The sequence below is a fragment of the Schistocerca serialis genome, chromosome 3, assembly GCF_023864345.2.
Source record: "Schistocerca serialis cubense isolate TAMUIC-IGC-003099 chromosome 3, iqSchSeri2.2, whole genome shotgun sequence".
Taxonomy (NCBI): domain Eukaryota; kingdom Metazoa; phylum Arthropoda; class Insecta; order Orthoptera; family Acrididae; genus Schistocerca; species Schistocerca serialis.
Window position 1 is genome coordinate 749,555,843 of NC_064640.1, and position 5,941 is coordinate 749,561,783.

The 5,941-nt window shown below is 41.9% G+C and overlaps 1 pseudogene; it reads left to right on the top strand.

Annotated features, from left to right (window-relative positions):
* Window positions 1-553: 553 nt before the first annotated feature.
* Window positions 554-671, top strand: LOC126472001 (5S ribosomal RNA; annotated as a pseudogene).
* The last annotated feature ends 5,270 nt before the right edge of the window (window positions 672-5,941 follow it).

Here is a 5,941-nt window from a genome sequence, read left to right on the forward strand (position 1 = left end):
AGCTTGAAACCAGTTGTCAGTGGTCCTCGTACCGCTGTGTTGCTTAACAATTTGTTATAACCTCTTAAGTGCACTGTTAGGCCTCTGAAATGTGTTATTACAGCTGAGATAATGCTTATTGCTACATGTCGCAAGGGGTAACGAGTATATCTCGACCCCTGTTTCAGTCGATATTTTACTAAATGTGTAACTTGTGCTTGACGACTAGCGCCAATGTAGCAATGAGTTCTCATGTATGTGGCTGACTTCAGCTGCATATCTGTGTCACACCTCTGCTGGGTATCACCTGTAGCTGTGCTAATTTGAACTTAAGAAAAATTGAATTTTTTTCTCGTTTACTGCACTGTGGCATAACAGTTCAATCATCATTGCCTTATCTCATGATGTTTCACACATCTCTACATTTATGGATCTGAGTGTACTTGCAGCTGAGTCCCAAGAGCAGACATACGGATACACTGATGGAAATGGAAAGTGTTACACTATGAACACTTTGCCTGAACGTTACCAAATTAATTGTGCAGTATTTTCTTACCTGTGAGATATGTTGATTGCCAACAGCCTTGCCGCAGTGGTAACACCAGTTCCCGTCAGATCACCGAAGTTAAGCGCTGTCGGGCTGGGCTAGCACTTGGATGGGTGACCATCCAGTCTGCCGAGCACTGTTGGCAAGCAGGGTGCGATCAGCCCTTGTGAGGCAAACTGAGGAGCTACTTGACTGGGACGTAGCGGCTTCGGACTCGTAAACTGACATACGCCCAGGAGAGCGGAGTGCTGACCCCCTGCCCCTCCAAATCTGCATCCAGTGACGCTTGCGGGTTGAGGACGACACGACGGTCGATCGGTACCGTTGGGACTTCATGGCCTGTTCAGGCGGAGTGTATATGTTTTTTAGAGATGTATTGATTAAAATTATACCTTTATTTGAGTTTATTTTCAGTACAGAAAAAAGTCAGAAATGAAGAATGGTGTGAGTAAATGGTGGCTATTGGGTGTCTCTACCTTACTGGAACTTTTCTCGTGCAGACCGCATCACAGCATAGCCAGACGATGTGCATTTGCAGCTTACCACCACTTTGAGAAATTTCGAATCACTGGCTGCTAGTGACCATGTATATTCAGGTCAACAACATGGTAAGAGGAGTAGGCGCGGGTTCTTCCAGAAGGACTACTCCACCAGAAGATTGTAGGATAATAGTAGATGCATGACAACTTCTGAATTCTGGGCAGAGTTAACAGATAGAGTTGAGTTCCTGTCAGGAAATGATTACTAAACTTGGCTAAGATCCTAAGTTTCAATGTGCCATTTATTGCTGGCGCCATACGTGGTCAACGGATACTTGTATGGTATAGAGCCAGAGTCAACAGGGATACTGAGTGGCATTCTATGGTATTCAGTGACGAGTCTCACTTGTATTTGTGGTGATGCGATATATGCCAACGTGTCCCTAGAGTACCAAGTGAAGGGTCGCAGGAAACAGCTGTTCTTGAGCCCTAGACCTTTCAAATTCCTCGAATAACAGTGTGTGAATCTATTAGCTATGACAACAGGCCTGATTGAACTTGACAACCATGGTACCATATGGCATGTTACAATAGGATAATGCAAGATCCACACGACATTTCATACCACAAACGTTTGAGGAATATAAGGAACCCCGACTGGCCTGCTGGGTCCCCTGACTGGTCAACCATAGAGCATATTTGGGATACGGTGCGGAAACATACTTTCCAACCAACCTACAGTGAGGAACCTTCATGAAATTACACATAATGTGTTCCAGGCATGATAGGAAATTCCTCAAGATGGCATTCGGAAGCTGTTTGCTTGCATGTTACAAAGAATACAGGCGTATACTCGAGCCTGTGGGTGTCACACTTTGTACTGGTGTTAACGATGGACATCAGTTCACAATGGAATGAAAGTTTGATAATATAATATCCGTTATATGACAAACATGTCCAGAAAGTTTGATAAATATCGGTCTGCTAGGTCATGGCGTAACATTTTCCATTTTCATTAGTACAGTATCGTGTTTTCATTTTGGTAGCACGCAATCTGGCTCGACTCCAGCGTTATTTTCAGGTAAATCATAAAATATTGCTCTATGTGGATAACTGTATTAAGATACGTCCACTTAAATGATAATATTGCATAGGTCCTAATTTTTTCGTAAAAAATAATATAATTCATAGAAATTGCTGTTACAAGTATTCTGAAACACATTTTCACAAAACTTGTGTGCAGGGTGAAAATATTCAGGTACATGGAAGTTCCGTTCGAAGGTTCTTAGTGGATTAGGACTGGGAAGTAAGAAGTCTAGATTCGGATTGTAAAGTTTCATAAGATCTACGCTCACTTAGGTTTGGCACTTGGTAAGTAGTGAACCAGGGCTCCACATGTTCGCGCCAGAAGTCGAAACTTACAGTAATTTACTGATAACAATCGTGCCTGTTATTATGAGCCTTGTAGCCTGTCAGTCGACAATCTTATAAACATATCCCATCGCGATGTGTGTGTAATAAACTTAAAAATTTGCGCACAAGCCAACGAATATGTCCACGCTTAGCCAGTCGTCAATGCCAACTGACAAAGTGCGCCGTAGTGAAGAAGCATCTTTGCTGTGGCTGGCAATTACGCGCTCGTAGCGGGACTTACACGAGTTTACTGCAAACGTTCTTTCGTTATGATGATTTTCTTTCAGTATCGTGTGTACTAATCGCTATTACACTTCTTCTATTTCCAACTGTACCTTGAAACGTACATGTTAGGCAGGACTTTCAATTGCTCCCAGTATATTTTATCTTTTTGTGTATCGCGATGTTTATATTTGGTATCATTTATGAGATTTTGCTCTAAGCAGTTTCAGTATATCGACATTAGATCTTCAGCGACATCTTTACTGCTCACTTAAGTCTTCGGCATGTCAGTTTTTCTCTCGACCAACAATATTCGTTCGCGGGTGATCTTGCTTGTTTGAAAGAAGTTCATTATTAAACGTGGTCGTTTTTTGTTTGGAACAGGTATGATAAAGACGAAGAGGCACTTTGTAGTGTGTTTCTTGTGTTCAGAAGAAAGCGGCTTTTGTCTAGCAGAGGCCCACGCCATTGAGCATCAATGCAGGGTTGGGTGAAACCAACTCAAATTATTTTCCTGCCGGGAAGTATCTAACCTCCTGGCACTGTGCCTTGACAGGCTTATTCTCTGCGCTTTCATTTTCTGTATGATTTTCGGTTATTTCATCAGTTCCAAAAATTCCTGCTTCTTTCCACGTCTCCAGGTGGTCTCTTTGCTGATTGGTCCTAATATATTTCTTCTGGTTTCCCGTTCAAAGATCAAAGTCCTCTCTTTTGTGGTGCTTAGGGTTTCTGTCTCATATAACAATAGTGATACTATCATTGCATTACATGATTTATCTTTGGTCTTAACGGAGAGATTTTTTTGATGACATTATCTGCGTCAGACTGAAATAAGTTTTAGACCAATTGACAATACATTGATTAATTTCTTCGAACCAGGTTCGAAGGTATTCAAAATTTTCCACTGTGGCTATGTTCCGTATTCAAAAAATGGCTCTGAGCACTATGCGACTTAACTTCTGAGGTCATCAGTCGCCTAGAACTTAGAACTAATTAAAGCTAACTAACCTAAGGACATCACACACATCCATGCCCGAGGCAGGATTCGAACCTGCGACCGTAGCGGTCGCTCGGTTCCAGACTGTAGCGCCTAGAACCGCACGGCCATATGTTCCGTATTGCTACATGTGATGGGGCAGTATTAGAAGCTTCTCTAAATACTTCTGTCAACTGAGTCTTCTCCGTATTAATCCTCAGTCCAATTTTACCGGCGTTGTTTCCTAAGTTTCGTATTGTTTCTGCCTTCTCTTTCCCTGACTTCAGTATAGGTGCAATGCCATCTGCATATCCCAATAACTGTGTGCCACACCCTTACCTTCTCTTTTCACTTCGAGAATTGTTTTCTCCAAACTAAAAAGCAGTGGTAAAATGGCACCACCTTGTCTCACATCTGTTCTGATGCCGAATTCCTTGGGTGCCTCCCTGTGGCAGTTTACCTTGGCTTTTGTCTCTGCTGCACACACCTTCGCCAGGTTAATTACATTCCGTGATATGCCAAGCTCCCTCATGATACTACACATACTTATCCTAGTTGTTCTATAATAAGTCTTCGAGAAAGCTACATATATTATCAGAAACTGATGACTGAATTCCAAGCACTTCTCACAGATTGGTCTCTAGGTGAGGATGTGATCTACGGTTGATCTTCCTGGGCGAAATCCTACCTGGTACTTTCCAATAATATCTCAGTAGAAGGCTTCAGCTTTTCAAGAATTATTAATGATAAATCTTTGTATGTTACGTTAGCAGAGAAATACCTACTACAGTTCTATTTAGTTTTCTTTTTGTGCAGGGGATAGTGGTAGCTAACTTCTGGATTTCCTCCTTATTCCATATTTCACTGTTTCTCAAGAGTTTCACCTTCTGCATTCAACAGCTCTGCCCTTATGCTCTCTGCTTCTGGTGCCTAATTATTCGTTCCTTAATCTATCTACGTCCTAATGAGTCACTTCAGTTTCTTCTTCACCTACACTCTCTGCATACCTTACATGCATCCGAGCTTATTTGTCACGACCTACAGAGTAATCTATGCCTCTTTGTGTGCACATAAGCCTTGCAGTCTATATGGGTTTTTACCATATTCAGAGATGAACAACTTTATAAACATGGTACTGGGTGTTTATAATTATAGTGCAGCTACACACGGAGGTCCGCGTGGGCTGTAATTATCATATGGTAACGAAACGCGTTAGATATACTAATGCGTCAATGCGGAACCGATTTACATTGGAAAAAATTTAGTTACAATTTTGGCCACCAGGTACAAATCTGGCGCTGTACAGGATCTCGTCGACGTCTCCGGTGTTCATATTGAACACATTATGTAAGCACTTGTTAATATTAAAATCAACATTATACCTTCACACTTGTTTAACCATTTCTGCCCATGTCCCGTTCCTAATCCATTTCATTTGCAAACATCTATACGTCTTCCTCGCATTCACAGAGTCAGATTATTCCTGGTGGCCAAAATTGGAATTAATTTTTTTCCAGTGTAAATCAGTTCCGCATTAACACATTAGAATATCTACCAAGTTTCGCTGATATACAATAACTACAGCCCACATTGGGACACTGTGAGTAGCTGGACTTTAATTATAAACACTCGGTGTGACGTCGGGTGTTTAGTCGAGTTGTTGAATCCCTTTTCATGTCAGTATTTTGACAACCTCCATAGCCGTGTTCTTCAGGTGATGCGATCTGCGTCATGCGTACTTGGACTCCAACCAAATAGCGAAGATTTGTTGCGGTCGCGCCACTATTTATAACCGAGTTCGTCTCCCAGCACCCACTACGCCTTTGGAATTCATTTTTCCCCCAGAGACCGCATTGTTGTTCCGTAAAAAGCACATTTCTTTAGAGTTTCCAGTTCTAGTGGATGAGGCGGCTGGCAAGATCTTAATAAACTTGGTCCTGGAACCCAGACATTGTTTGAATTGAAACTTTCGTCCTAAATCATTGGGTTTTCGGCCATCATTATTTCGACAGTCTCCTTAATTACGCCGTCCCAGAAACTTGGTGTGTGCACCATGATACTGGTCTCGTTATATTTCATTTAATGGTTATACTCGAGGCAGTACTCGGCGACAGTTGATTTGATTAACGGTTTTTTAGCCAGGTGTTTCGCTGACGTTCTTTGCACCTCTTCTCGACTGTTGAAATAGACTGCACCAAGTAATACAAGCTGGATTCACATGGAATGCTGTATGGACTTGCCTTTCGGAGACGTAGGTCGTCTTTAACATTACAGAAAACGCTTTTTATCTTTGTTAACTAGAGCGAAATACACTGGGTACCGTGT